Raw genomic sequence first — 16,853 nt, 5'->3', positions numbered from 1 at the left:
CATATTAAAAAAATAATATATTTTCTCTATTAAAAAATGTAAGACATTTTTAGTCTTTCGAAGTGTAATTATTATTTTTAAGTGTCTCTATTGATAATAACTTTATAATTATTGTAAGGTGTTTAATAGGAATAAATATAAAAAGATAAAATTAGTTAAAAAATAGATAACCACTTTATTGAGAGCTGAGATTCAGTTAGAAATGTCTTATATTTTTGAACGGAGGGAGTGTCATTTTATTTCAGAATATTTCACTCTATGCACATAAAATCTAGATAACAATTTAATCAATTGTATAATTTATTATTCATACATATTAAAAACATAAATAATATATTTTTTTCCTGGGATTTATGCCCATATGCACCTTATGTATTATACGTATCTAAATATTTAAAGCTAACATAGAAAAGACATTGATAAAAAATGTTAAATTGATGTAACAAAGTACATATAACAACACATTTTGTCTTATAATTTGTTACCCTGTACATATTAAAAAGTTAAACAACATATTTTATTCTAAAATTTATCACCCATGCAAATTGAAAAAAATATAAGAATTAGTGTATTCTAGTTTATACTTTTTTACCCTTGCATATATTAAAAAATAAAAAAAAATTATTTTAAAATTTTATGCATGCGCCTATTAAAAATATAAATCAAATCTTATTTAATTGCATAATCTTTTCATGTGAAATTTAAAATTTAGACAACAATTTGTAATATTTTATAATTTGTTGTTGTGCATATATATTGAATTTGAATTTTAAAAAAAAAATGAATAGAGGTGCCATTACTTCAAAAAGAAACACAATAGAATATGTCAGTAGCATTGAATTAGAAGTTATTTTGACAACAACTCCTTAGTTTTACAATTTTTTTGTTCATGTACATTTAAATTAAATTATTTTATAGTTTTTTTAAATTAAATTTGTAATCTCCCTTTCTTCCAACCATATAAAAATTAATAAATAAAAAATAAAAAATTGATAATTGATAATAGTAATAGTAATAAAAGGTAAAGACTAAGCTACTATTTAATTTCTTTTTGTTGTACTTGTACCAATGTGGAAAAATAACAGTTGAATTATCAATTTTCCCTAAATTGAATATATAATTTTTAATTAAAAGGGAGCATTTGAATATATAATTTTTATAGACATTCCATAGCTTTATAGATAGGTACAGCATGATTATTCACTTTTTTTTCTGTGTTGCTACTTCCCTTTTCTTTAGCAAACCATGTGACCATTATAACTGCTGATTGATCGATTTTTAATTTCAAAATTATTTTTTTTGTGAAGTAAAATGAGCATTTCCACCTATTAAATTTTTTCAAAAGAAAAAATAACGTACAAACAATATAATTTTGTTGTACTTTTGTTATGAAAATTTTAAAATACATACATATGCATGGATGCATGTAATAAAACATTTTCTATAATCATACTTCTTACCAGCCAAAATGACGAAAAAGGTATGATATTAACGTGTTGCGCTTCTTGTTTTTGTTATCATGTCGACATGTCTTTGGTTCTGTGTATATGTAGGTGTTGGGTTTAAAACTAAAAAGGTTGTGGTTAGGAGGTGTGCCTGAGGTGTGGGTGACATGGAGAGCTCTTTCACAGATTTCTAAACTTGTCCGTCTTCAAAGTTTGGAACTGAGTGAATGTAAGGAATTGAAATCTTTATTTGCTGAGGGCTTCCACGGAAGAAGCTTGCCCATGCTATCGGAACTTCACATAAGCAAGTGTGAGGAGTTGGAGGAAATTGTGAGAGAGGACAATGAATACCAAGCATGCTTTCCTAAATTACATTACGTACCTTGGCTTTATCATTGCAACAAGCTCAAGTGTCTTTTCTTGACCTCCTCTCTCACTCCATTGCTTCCCCATTTAGTGAAAATACACATATTCTCATGCGCAAAGTTAGAGGAGCTTTTTGGACTCAACAGTGAAGCCAGTAGTGACCATGTCAACGAAATCACGCTTCCAAACTTGACATCTATACATTTGGAGAAATTGCCAAGTCTTGTTGATATCCACAATGAATTCATGTTATACGCTATGAACATTGGAGAAATTTATAATAAAGAATGCCCAAAATTTTCTTCAATCATGGGGGCATCTGGGATCATAGACACTCAAATGAAGAGAAAGGTAAGTTGCATTCTTTCATGTTGGTTTTGTTTGTTTCACATGGATGACAAAAATAAAAATAAAAATGAATGGTGCTTGAACACTTATCGTAGCATGTCAGAGCCTTGAACCACTTGTACCCAGTATTAAGCACCTAAACAATGAATATATATGGTCAAAATTAATCATTATAAGAATGTTTACTTGTTAAATGTGTTTAGGCTTCCTTTCCTATCTTAGTCCATATTCAATGACGACCTTCATTTGTGCTTTCTATAAGAGTAAGCAGAGCCTCATGGGAACAATGGTAGCCAACTGCTAGATCAACTCCCATATTTCTTCCCAAAATACTTGACTTTAGAGGAATTAGAGTTACAAAAACTAAGTGAGCTGAGTTTTATAAGCAAGGCTTTCAGTACTCCCTCCTAAAATTTGAGCTTCAAATATCTTGGATGTTTAAAAGTACATGGATGTGGAAAACTAAAATACATCTTCTCCTCCTCTATTTGGGGAACCCTTCAATGGCTGACAGGGTTGGAAATTAGAGAATGTGAGGAAGTAGAGGAAATCATGCAAGTTTTGGAAGAAGCTCAGCATGTATCCAATATTCCTATTCCAAAATTAAGGAGAATAACAATGATTGGTTGCAACAAGTTGAAATGCCTTTTCATCACAGCTATAGTTGCAATGCTTCTTCCAGAACTACATTACATAGAGGTATCGTGCATAAATGGAAGAGCTCTTTTCACATATAAAACTGGGTTAGGGGCCTATAATATGCCTTTTTCTAATGCTCCTTGTAATGTCCCAACTTACCAATTTTATTTTTTATTTTTCTTTGGATCATTAACTTTTATATTTTTTATGGTTTTTTAAAGAAAAATATCACAAATACACCCTTTTATTTTTGAAAGTATGTTTTGATTTTGTTGATGAAAGGGTGTGGATTTGCATAATATTCTCACATGTTATAGCTTGATGAATATCTATAAATGAACTTACTATTGTGAATTGTAAACATGTGAATATGGGAGCATGAGTGATTGCATGATCATATTGGCGAGAGTTCACCTAGAAAGATAAGTAAAGATAAAATCCATGTGGTATTAGATGCTTATCATTAGAATCAAAAGCTAGTATGGCTACCAACCGTTGAAATTGAGAGGTAGCCATTGTCTCACTATTTATTGAAGGGCTATCCTATTATTTGTCAAAGGAATTGAACCTAACTATCTCCATGTGTTTCACAAGGAGACCAGTTTAAGGTTTACAACACCCCAAGGGTTCGAGAATAGGGAAAGCCATAGTTCGAGAGTAAAAGTAGTAACCTTGGCTAGGTTGCTTCTTATAATTGGTAACCATGGGTAGTTCATTCACACAAACGAAGCCTATTTGATTGATAGCATATAGTTTCAATTGAAAAGTATAAGGAGGATATAAGGTTGTTTTAATCATGTATATTATCCAACATGTTACATGGTTGTTAAGTTTATAGCAAGTCATGATATTTGATTGTGTCATTATCATATAGTTGTTATTATTGTGGCAATATGCATTGTTGTATGTGTTGGGACCATTGTCACATGGTTATTAGTATTATTGCAATTTGCCTTGTGATATGACTTATGGAAAGTGATATTATTGATAATAATATGATAATTCATACAAATATAACATGAGTTATATGTAAAGTTGTGAAATATGTGATTATATGACTCATATATGCATTGTTTATAAAATGTTAATTAATATGCACTTGCATAAGGTAGAGGAACATTGGTTACTAAATGATTATACTCACCCTTCTCTCTTAACATTTTTAGTGGCCTTGGCTTGGGTGTTAAAAAAGGAAACTTTCTAGAGGTTTAGGAATCTTGTTCTTATTGTAAACACTCACACTTTATGTTATAATGTGTAATTTATAATGATATTTCCAACTAGGATTGTGATTTTGAAAATATGCATTTAGTTGTACCATATACTTGTTATTTGAATGTGTATTTTGAAACTTGGATATTGTGTGATGTAAATTAAAGAAAGCCTTGATAGGGTCAAAATGCTAGTATAAATAGAGAAACATAAAGGAGTATGTTAATGCACGTAAATGATTTTATAGTCATGAAATGCAATGCTAAATCTCCTCCTTCTGTTTTGATGTTAATGAGGATTAGGAGTTGAAAATGAGATTTATACACTATTTTGTGCATGTGATGTGTTGCATAGATTGTCTTAAGTTTATTAAGGATAGTTCAAATGTTAGTAGTAGCTTTTAACATATGTTTCTGGTTTTGGACACCCCTGTGATGTGAAAAGTGTGAAGAGTAGAGAACATGTATTTAGGTGTCCAACTCTTCTGTGTGAAATTATTTAAAAGTAAAACCCATGCCATTAGCTTGGTTTTGAATTGAGCTTTCTATAGACACTTAATTCACCTCAATCGAATGTCAAATGGAAAAATGGGGCATGTTGAAAATTCCACAGCAGCAAGATATGATAAACTATGTAATGCGTCACGACGCATGGCACAACGAGGAGTATGTTGTGATGCACTCCCTTATTTTTATGTTGAATTACTATTTTTAATATACATGCACATACTTTAAACCCTTTTGGAATCCCATACTTCTGCAATTACATTTCACTCTGATTTTAGTTTGTCAAATGATATTTGAGTATTCTTTTAATTTTGAAAAACTTGGGATCCTAATTTGTGAAAATACAACTTGATTTCAAAAGTATTTTGAATGGTTAACTACAGTTGGAAAATTTGCTTGGGTTAATCCTATGATTACCTAAGATTTTGTGATGAAAATGTGGATTAATAAGGATGACCTCACATCAAGCATCCTAAAAAAAGATACAAGGGGAAGGAAGAGGATTACCAAACCACAAGAACAAGAAGGAACTACAAATATTAAGAGTGACATGAACCAACACTATACATAGTGACACTCATCCAAATCAAGAGTCCTAAGTTACTCTAATTTGATCTAGAAAAAGGGCTCCAAGAAATAATATAATTTGTACTACTACAAGAAGATTTGCATGACAAGCTCAATCTCAACCTACTCTAATTGAACAGCCCAATCCATCAACAAGGACTAGAAGGAGAGGTAAAAGCTAGCCTACTCTAAACATTGCAAATAGAAGGTCTATAAAAAAAAGCTATATAGGTCAATAAAAGAATGTGGATTTGGAATCACAGTAGACTCTAAATACTGGAAGGACTATTTTCAGTGTAAGTTTATGATTGTTAATGGTGTTGAGATATTTTCAACTTTAATGCATTAATGTAATGTATTCTTTATAGTATTGAAGCCTAGAATGAGAGATGAAGTACTAATTAAAAAGGGAACTTCTATTGATTACATGCACAACTATGTGAACCAGAGACTAGATTCTCTATCCCAAATGAAAGAGAAATGAGATAAGAACAAAAGGTCATTGCTACAAAGGGTACCAGGAAGATTCAGCTTAGGGGTAATGGTGCCACTGTCTCATAATCTTCTACATTATCATTCACTCTATTACGTCTAATGTAAGGGGAAAACCAAGCTATACCACAAGCTCCATCATTGCAGAAAGGGAGAGGTGGATTGGGGATATGATCAAGTGCTACACAAAGTGAAATACATAGCCTTGTAATGGCATTTGTAGATGGAAGCTACACTTATTTTGTACTTTCAAAATGTATATTCTTCTTTTAATTAGATCAATAATTTTTGAAATGGAAACTACACATATGATTAGGGAGCCTAAGGTTGGAATGTGGCTATTAATGCTTTGTACTTTTGGAATGTGTATCCTCTCATATCAATGACTTTTGTTTTGTACATCTTTTCTAATCTGAAACTTGGTTAGTAATGGAATACTATTACTTTCATGGTTTATGTCAGTAATGGTGTTTCTTTACTTTGTTGCTAATAGTATTATATTTCCAGCAGGTGGGTTGCATTTATAATTAGCACTTCAAACATGAATTCTCTAAATGCTTGTCTTGATTTCTCAAAGTAATAGGTTAATCATAACTAGAAATTGCAAGTACAAGTATATATAGCACACAGCCTTAGGGGACAATTTATGTGTGCTGTGATAATGATAATAATAAAAGCATACAAGTAGTAAGTAGTCAAGAATAGTAATAAATATGGTTTTGAAAATTAGAAGTTACAAATGAATGTTGAATCTTAAAAGCTTTATATTGGATTTAATATATGCGATGCTAAATCTACTAGTAAGCAATCTTTTCAAATGTTTTGTCTTGAATTTAATAAGATCTCTAATTAATAAATGCATTCTTGGTTATTTTATATTTTCTTGTTTTAGGTTGGGAAAAACGTTGAGAAAAAAAGTTGCCAACATATAGATGCTTGATCAAACCTAGGTATATTACATTCCATTTAACTGCTCATAAAATTTCCCATTAGTTCTCTTCACTGTTGAGAGCACTTGCTCAAGTATAATAGAATACTTAGTTTCCAATGGTATTATGTTTCTAGGTTCATTGTCTAATTTTTTGAATCTACAAGTCTCCAGTTAAGAGAGCTATAACACAAAAATAACAAAATGTTTGCATTTCATCTAAACGGCATGATTACAAGATAAGGGAATGGCTTCAAAAAACATAGCAATATAGCCATTAGAAATAAGAGTCCTAAAATATAGAGACATTATAACCATTTCTTCACCAATTTAAGAAAAAAATAAAAAAAAAGACCCAAGACATGATTTGCAAACTTCATCCTCTTATTCACTTCTCTAATGATGTCGACCATATTGGCTTGTCTTAACTCTCAACTTCTTAGATGGACAATTTCATCCTGAATCTATCTATGTGCTCAACCAACTAGTTTATCACAGCCTAGCTCCTCTATTCAAATTTAGAGTCATGCCAAGAAAGTAGCCGCAACCTCCCTATCACATTGGCTCTCATTATGGGTTTATCATATATCTAAATAATCTATCTATGTGCTTAACCAATTAGTTTATCACAACCTAGCTCCTTTATTCAAATTAGAGTCATGCCAAGAGAAGTGGCCCCAACCTCCTATCATATTGGCTCTCATGATAGGTTTATCATATATCCAAATAACCTTATAATATTAAAGGTAACTTACCATATCATAGTTAGGGCACCTATAAAATCTTCTTTTAGGGTTGTTCTCACTCTAAGAAGTCCACCTTGGAGCCAACAAACCATAGTGACAAAACCTCAACATCCTTTTGTACTGTGTTTCATAGCCATGCCTAAATAGCATCACTTTCCTTCTAAAGCTTGCTACAAATGCCATCTTTGATTCATCATTTGTCCTCTTAGACCCTTCATTCAATCCATCTTTATCACTAGACATCATTGATCCTTTGTTCCTTCTTCAAAATCATTTCTATCTTGATAAGACATAATTCTATTATCACATGTCATTAAATTGCATTTAATTCCCTCAGCTACATCCCTTTAGTGTGTATTTAGTCAAAATTTCATCATACGTGTTCATAATGCTTACATGTATTACTTTATTTGGTGCTAAACTAACAGTGGGGCAACATTGTTCAGTTTTTGAAAATGTAGGACATTGTGCCTTTAAAAACATTAGGATACCAATTGTGACTCCTTGTAAATATTCAAGGCAAATTTGTACTTTATCCCTTTATTTATTAGATTTTGATTTTAGATAGACAAAAGGAAAACTCACTATTGCTATCTTGAATAAGTATGTTAGTTTTATCATTTGCAAGAAGAAGGCTCAAGGTGACAATAGAAGGATACAAGTTGCTTTTCATTTTATTAATAGAGCATAAAAGTTGAGGATATGGAGAAGCCAATATTCAAAATGTTGTTTGATAATTCCAATTCAATTCTATATATAATATTAATATATGATGCAATCATATAGTTATAAAAGAAAATGGTATATGATGAATAATAGAATGCACACAACAGACTTGAGAGCTAAGAGACGACTTCTTCCTTCAAACATGTGTCCCCTTAGCTATAATTTAAGTAAAGATGTGCTAGAACTCTGGGTGCATTTTAAATCTCTAAGCAAAGAAAACTAGTTGTTAAGAAATCTCAAGCATGAAGCTAGGAAGAGTTTCACAAAATAGGCACCTTAGCATATTCTGTTTGGGTATGTCTACTGGGACATTTGGTGTAATATGTAGATGTAAGAAACTTTTTGACACTAATGATGTCGATAGAACAGGGTTGAGTTTTACTATACTCCAAAAAGCAAGATCAAACCTTAGTGTTTTACAGATGTCTTACACTTTAGGAAAAAAGGCAAAGAGAAAGGTTGAGAAAAGGGTTAGACCTGAGATGGGTGAAGTCCGGTTAGATGTTGATGGATATGTTTGCATTGGCATAGGTAAATGTGGGGGGTTAATAAGAGACTACAATGCTAACTAGGTTGTTGGATTTAATGCATGTATTAAGAATTTTCCAGTTACCTTTACTATATTAATGGGAATTTTGAAGGGGCTGCAACTCTGTTAGGATAGAGGAAATTGGAATATCAAAGTATTCACAAATTATGCATAGGCCATTGATCTTATTTACAGAAGCAACAATAACATTCACCCTTTTGGTGACATTATTGATCTTGTTATGTAGTTATTAAACAGATCTTGCTTTGTTTCTTTTAATTTTATATTTAAGGAAGTAATTATTTGTGCTCATTTTCTAGTTAGAAATGTTGGAGAGGTAATAGGATCTTTTATTACCTTTGACCAACCACCCCCTTATTGTGTTAAGTGGTGGATGATGAGAGGAGATCTTCTCTAGTTACTACTTAATGTGTGTCAATTTGGTATATGTAAACTCTTCTAATTCAAAAAAGAAAGAAAGAAAAAAAAAGAAAAAAGTTAGGTACACTTAAATAAATCATTTCACAAATATAGTTCCATTTTGTTATTAGTTCTTTTTCTTGAACTAAGTATTCTTGACTAGATCCAAACATGTTATGGGGGTACAGATAAGGGTAGAGCTAGAAAATTTTATTAAAGGAATAAAATGATAAAGCATATATGATAATCGAAAGAAAATTAAATCAATGTATATCACTAACATAACATAAATATTTCAATGTATATATTTATATTCAGTTTTACAAATATATAACAAATAAATAAATATATTTATTTTTTAAGTTGTGCTCATTGATTTTTCATGGCATAAAAATAATTAGTTGTCATGTTTATAATAAAATTTTTAATAATTTCCTTTTCAATATAAATTATCATTAAATTGGTGAAGATTTTATCTTCTTCATGAGTATTGAATACTTTAAATGCATTCTTAGGATCTAAAGTCTGTTTAATTTAAAAAATTCTATTATTTACTTATTGAATTTACTATTTAATTATGTTAATTGATAATTATAGTAAATAAATATATCAATATGGTAATGATTTTCAAATGTTGTAAATTTTTCATGTCAATAAAATTTAAGTATATCATAGTAAAAAGCATTCATTATTTTCAATAACTTAATTATTACATAGAGAGAGAGAGAGATAGATTTCAATATCTTGGTTATTGCAAAAAAAAGTACTTTTTTTAAAAAAATATTTTTTAACTATAACCTCTTAACTTTTAAATAAGTAATTTTATAATAAATATCAAGAACATACCATTTAATATGTCTTAGAATTTTTGTTGCAATGTTTAACAAAGTTTATTAATAATAATTTTTATAATTTTTTTATTAAATATAAAATAAAAATAAAATCAAATGACATCAATGTTTTAAAAAAATTATATAATATCTTGCTAAAAATAAATAAATCCTATGATAACTAAATCTTTATGCTACAAAAATAGTTGGATTTTATATAAGTAAAAGATTACTATAAAATTGAAATGAAAATTTCATCTAATATCTCAAGTTTTTTATAATGTGCTAATTTAGGAGGGTCAAAAATATACAATTCATACATTTTATGGGGGAAAAAAAAAGTTAGGCCGTAACCTCTACTAATTCTCCTGTATCTACCCTGGATGTAGAGATTAACATAGTGGGCGTCCTTGATACTTTTATTAGTCTCTACCTTGCAATGAGCCTTATATTTCGTTTCTTCTTGCATATTACAACAGGCCGTGTAACATCTCAGTCCCATCTAGAGATCCAACCTTGTCATAGAAGTATGAGCTTTCTGCAATCAAAGCTGGTCTTAGAAAGGTTAAGATTTTCAAATGATGTATCCATTAGCTCTTGGAAAAGCAAAGGATGCACGGCACTTTGCTGTGCGTATAGCCCCCAACCTCGACCCTATCTAGACCACTTGACCTTAAAGCCAATAATTTGGGCCAAGCCCGATGGGCCAACCCGAACCCACCCGAAAATTTTAGGGCCAAGCCCGAATAAAAAAAATATTTTTTTAATGTTCGGGCTTATTCGGGCAGCCCAAATAAGCCCGAATACCCGGATTAATTTTTTTTTCCATTTCTTTTCTTACTTTCTTTATGATTTGCGCCTCTGCTCACTGTTATTGCTGTGCTGAAGCTGACTGCCTTAGCTCTGCTCACGCCTCACGAAGTTAGTCAAGTCACGCCTCACCTCACTGCCTTAGTCTCACTCTCACAATCACTGACTCAGCCTCACCGATCACCGCCCTCACAAGCTCACACGCACGCGAGAAAGTTGAGAAGAGAAGAACAGAACACTCCAGTCTCTCAAGCACTCACTCAGCCACTCAGCACACTGCCGCACTCGCATTGCCGGTCACCTTGTCATCAGTCGCGCACACTACACACACACGGCCAGAATCAGGCAAAGTAAGTAGAGACCACTCAGATGAGAGACCACACTAGACTCTCGGAGAAGACGCAAATCTGTCAATCGTGACTCGTGAGTCTGTGATTGTCCTCCTCTGATCTTAGATGACTCATCTCATCCTCCACTCCATGAGTTTGCTCTTCTCTCGGCGTGTCCAGATCTCCTTCTCCTCGCCTCGCACTGTTGCAGTCTCAGATCTATTTGCCTCACAGTCTCGTAGATCTACTTACCTTGCTATCACCCTCCTTTCCATCTCGTTCTGGTTTTGCACTCTGCAAAAGTATTTCACCCTCATACCGAAAACTATCCCTGGGAGCACAGGTGAGCTTTCATCCTCTGATTTTTCAAGTTTTCCTATTTTATTTCTTCCTATTTATGTCATATATTCGACTCATTTTGATAGGAAAGTGGATGCTGTGGTTGTCTAGCTGAATGAGTTATCTCTGTGTGTGTGAATGATTTAGATTGAATTTACTCTGACCTGTGAGTGATTTAAACTAAGTACAAGTGGTTTTCTATTCTGTTTTTATACATGTCCAGACAATTTGAATTTGCATGAACCTATTTAGGAACAGATCTTGTATTGAAAGAAAATCTTGTTATGTATTGTTTGGTGATCATTGTACTATTATTTGGTGATCATTATACTCACTTAGCTAAGTAGTCACGATTGAGAGGGGCATGAGTTTCTTTTTTCTTTTTAGTGGTGGTTAATTGATTTTATTTAATTATCTTTTATATCTCATTATTTGCAGTAAACAATGTCTTCTAGTCAAAAAAATATATTGAAATTGGTGGTTCTGCTAGTAATAAAAATGTGGGTGCTAGTAGTAGTAAGGTGGACGATAATTTGCATGTTAGTAAGGTGGGTAATGTTGCTGAACAAGGAGAAAAATCTGTTTGTTCTGGTAAAAGAACAGCTTTTGAACAAGGAAGGAAGCTTTCTAAAAGTAAACAAGTCAAAACTTGCACATCTAATGTTTGGAAATCTTTTTCCAAAGTTATAATTGATGGAAAAACAAAGGCTAGATGTAATAGTTGTAGTAAAGATCTAGCAAGATCTGGAGCTGATGGCATATCTCATCTAGCACGGCATGCTAAGAATTGTCCACAACTAGCTAAGTATCATGATGTTGGGTTAATGTTGATGGATAAAGAAGGAAAATTAAGGTCTAGGAAACTTGATGAAAAGGAGCACGGCATTCTTTGTCTATGATGATAATTGAACATGATTTGCCTTATTCTATTGTTGAATATAAATGGTTTAGGCATTATTCTACTGTCTTGAATCGCAGCGTGAAGTGCATTACTAGAAAAACAGCAGTAAGTGATGTCATGAAAGTATATCATGGGCACAAAGAAACCTTAAAACAAAAATTGTTAAATAGTGTTGGAAGAATTTCCTTGACATATGATTGTTGGACAGCTATAACCTCTGAAGGTTATTTATGTTTAACTACTCATTTTATTGATGAAAATTGGATGTTGAATAGTAAAATACTTTCTTTTTGTCACATGGAACCTCCACATTCTGGAGTAGAATTGGCTAGAAAAGTACATGATTGTTTGGTGGAGTGAGGGATAATTAAGAAAGTATTTTCTATTACTTTAGACAATGCCTTTGCAAATGATAATATGCAGGAGAAATTGAAAGAGAGGCTAGCTTTGCAAGACAGTGCAAGCTTGATTTGTGAAGGGGAGTTTTTTCATATAAGGTGTTGTGCCCATATCTTAAACTTGATAGTTCAAGAGGGTTTGAAAGTGACAAGTACCGCTTTAAACAAGATTAGGGACAGCATTAAGTATGTAAGAGGATCAAAGGCAAGAATGATTGCTTTCAAGCAATGTGTTGAAGAAGTTGGTGGAATTGATTGTTCAGTGGGCTTGCGAATGGACGTGCCCACTAAATGGAATTCAACTTTTGCAATGCTTGAAAGTGCATTAAAATATCACCGTGCTTTTACCAGCTTATCTTGTAAGATACAAGTTTCACATCTTGCCCAACACATAAGGAGTGGAGGAGAGGAGAGGAGATGTGCAATTTCTTGAGGCCATTTGATGTTATGACAAGGTTGATGTCTGGGTCATCTTATCCCACTTCAAATTTGTATTTCTCTCAAGTGTCAAAGATTCGACTCTTGTTAGATGAAAATATGTTTAATGGTGACCTTGTGATTTGTGAAATGGCCAAAAGAATGAAAGACAAGTTTGATAAGTATTGGAATGATTATAGCAATATCCTTGCAATTGCAGCTGTGCTTGATCCACGAATGAAGCTTCAAATGATACAGTATATGTATGCCAAAATTGATCCTATAAGTTGCCATACGAGGATTGGGAATATTCAAAGCAAATTGAAATATATTTTTAATCAGTATAAAGAGATGACTTCTATTTCTAATGTTGGGGCTGGATCAAGTTCAACAATGCCAACACATAGGTATCAAGCTCAATCCTCCATTACTTCTAATGCTTCAATAAAAACAAGCAATATTCAAGGGATTTTAGATGTAAGTTTTTTTTTATATATTTTTAATCTTATTTTAATTTTTTAAGACATATGTTACTTCAAATGTTTGTATAATGCAGGATTGGATTAATTATACAAGTATGGATTTTATGTCTGTTGGCAAGTCTGAGCTTGAATTTTATCTGGACGAAGCAATACTTCAGCCTCATGTATATCAAGAGTTGGATGTCCTTAATTGGTGGAATACTAATAAAGGTAGATTTTCAATTCTTTCAAAGATGGCAGCTGATATACTTAGCATTCCAATCACTACAGTGGCAAGTGAGTCTGCATTCAGCATTGGTTCACGTGTTCTTACGAAATATCAAAGCACTCTTCTTCCTGATAATTTTCAAGCTCTGATTTGCACCCGTAACTGGTTGCGTGGCTTTCAAGATGATGATAATATGTGATTATTTTCATATATTTTTTATTTCTTGATTAGAAGCAAATTTTACTAAATTATATTACAAAACTTGTTCATTTATTGCAGATAATGAAATAGTGATTGAAAATGAGAGGAAATCATCTGAAGAATTTTCACCAGTTGATATGCTTACTGAGAGTTCAAATGTGGCCTCGGATGATAATGACAATGTCAATCAAGAGAGTCAAGAGGAATAGGGAATTAGAGAAAATTGACAGCATGATGTTTTGACTTTTGAGCATGATATTTTGAATTTTATTGTGAAATTTTCATCTTTTTTTGTGAAGAAATTATACAATTATGTATTATTAAACTCTGATTTTTAAGTTATTTGAACCTTTATAAGCTTTATTGGTACTTGATAGTATGCCTTTGTTGTTAAATTAAGCAATTAACTTTTCAAATTTTATTATTATTGTTAATACTAATGTATTTTTAATGATTTTTTACATATATTTTACTAATCTAGAATGTGTTGTTATGTTTATATTATTTGAGAAAAAAAATAGCTTTTAAATTACAAATTAAAATCAGTTCAAAAAAGGAAAAAAAAATATTTTTTAAAAGTTTCGGGTATTCGGGCCAGCCCGAATAACCCGAAGCCTGAAGACGTTAGGGCCGGGCTTGACTATATGGGCTTTTTTTAAAGGGTATGATACTTAAAACCCGATCTGAATAAGCCCGGTCCGAATAAGCCCGGCCTGCCCGAATTACCGGCTCTACTTGACCTTATCAGGCTTGGCATCAGGGAGGTGTTGTTTGTGACTTTATGCATTTCATATAATTTTAGACTAATTAGACCATTTTTATGAGACTTTATAATAATTTTTTTCAAATAAATTTGAAAATATAATTTTGCCTTAATTAAATTCATCGAGTAACAAAATCAGTTTCGGATATATGAATTTTACATGATTACTAAAACTAAAATAATTGCCAAATATTTCGTTTTATTTTATTTTTTTGCTTTCGTTCGGTATCCTAAATTTTTAAATAAATGTCAAGTTTCTAAAATCAAATTCAAGGTTGTTTGCATTTTTCTTTTTTGGAAAATTCTTTAACTAGAAGGTCAATAGCCAGCATTGAACGGTTAGTCAAAATTTTTTAATTTTTTATTAAAACATTGATGTTTTAATAATTATAAGTGAACTTTTATCAATTTAAAAATAAAAATTCACAATTTATAATTAAAATTTCGCTGATTTTACAAGCTGATTTGTAAATATGAAAGGCTTGCTTATAAATTGGTAAGTTTTACCTTGTAAATCAATAAAGTTTTTACTGAGAAATATTAAAATATTAATATTTTAAAAATGTGTTGGTTTATAAATTTGAGAAGTTTACTTATAAATTGTAAAAATTTTAGTTGCATATCATAACGGCATAACGTTTGACCTATGATTTGATGAAATTTTATTTGTAAATATTAAAACATCAATATCAATATTTTAATAAAAATACAAAAGCAATGGCCAACAATGGTAAAGGAGGTGGGTCAAAAATATTCCTATCATTTTTACCAAAAAAAAAACTGGGAGTATTCCTATTATTTTACAAGTAAAAAATATCTTTTTTAAGTATAAGGAAAATGCAGCCTTGACAATAAAAAATATTTTCCAAAGTAAACGACTGTTAAATCAAATTTCAAGATAACTGAAAAAATTTGTATAATAAATTTTCAGGACTTATGGATAAATAATTGCTTTAATTGAGACTTATTTATTACTCCCTCAATTCAAAAATATAAAGTATTTTTTAAGGAGTTAGATATTAAAAAATATAAGATATTTTTAGTCTTTCGAGATATAATTATTATTTTTTTTAAAAGTGTTTCTATTGATGAATAACTTTATATTTATTATAAAATTTTTAATAATAATAAATATAAAAAAATAATGTTAGTTTAAAAGTAAGTAATTATTTTATTGAGGGGATAAGATATTTGGTTAAAAATACTTTTTATTTTTAAACAAAAGAGTATTTTTTTAATAAAAAATATTCTAGATCTTTAGCTGTTAATCTTTGAAAACATTACTGACTCTAAAGTCAAGGCAATCAATAATAACAATAAAAAAAAAATAAAAGATAGGTGATGCAGAACAAGGAAGGAGAAAGGAGAAGATAATATAAAAAAGAGAAAACGGGATCGATAGAGATAATAAAGAGAAGAGAAAAGACTTTAAAGAGAGACAAGATAATAATAATTCTTATTTAATTAAATATGCGTACACGTTAAATGAGTTGATGTTTTATTTATAGGCCTCAACCTTAACTCATAAAAATAAATGTGAGAAATTTTAAAAATTCTAAGATTAATTAAATGAAAAGATAACAATAAATATTAAAAGATAATAATAATTATAATATTATGATAATTAAAATAAAATATTCTCAGTTAATAAAATATCTTTAATTTTCTAAACTTTTCAAATCTTCAATATTTTTAATTATGTTTTTCTTTTCTTTTTTCCCTTCCCATCAATAGGCGAGCTGCATGTGTGGATCATATTTACGTGTCATCACATAAATTTGGTGCTGATCGTCTCCCCAAGAAAATGTCGGATTCCAGATTCATTCTTCATAGTTGACGCGAATATTAAAGGTGTAAGGATGCCAAAGGATCTTGAATATATAAGAAGAACATGAATGTAAGGTATCGTTGAAGCTCATTCAATTTTCATCTTATTTTCTTTGTGTGTTTTTTTTTTCTTTTTTCTTTTTTCTTTTGTTTTGTTTTGTTTTATTTTTTATTTTTTATTTTTTATTTTTTATTTTGGTTTTGGGAGGCTAGATGATCCAAGAGGTGAAAAGACCAAAAGAGGGTGAAGACCAATTTACCATGGGGAAATGACAAATGAAAATGAATCAAAGCTTGAATGGCAGACAACAAGGACCCACACACACAAAGAGCTAAGAATAATTCAAAAAATAGTTGGAAACCAAAGCAGAAGAGATTCACACTTTTGTTAAAGAGATTTACTCCAACAGTGATTGCAATTATT

Source organism: Prosopis cineraria, unplaced genomic scaffold, assembly GCF_029017545.1.
Source record: "Prosopis cineraria cultivar Desert tree isolate PC_DT_omini unplaced genomic scaffold, ASM2901754v1 PC2, whole genome shotgun sequence".
NCBI classification, from domain to species: domain Eukaryota; kingdom Viridiplantae; phylum Streptophyta; class Magnoliopsida; order Fabales; family Fabaceae; genus Prosopis; species Prosopis cineraria.
This window is presented reverse-complemented; position numbering follows the sequence as displayed.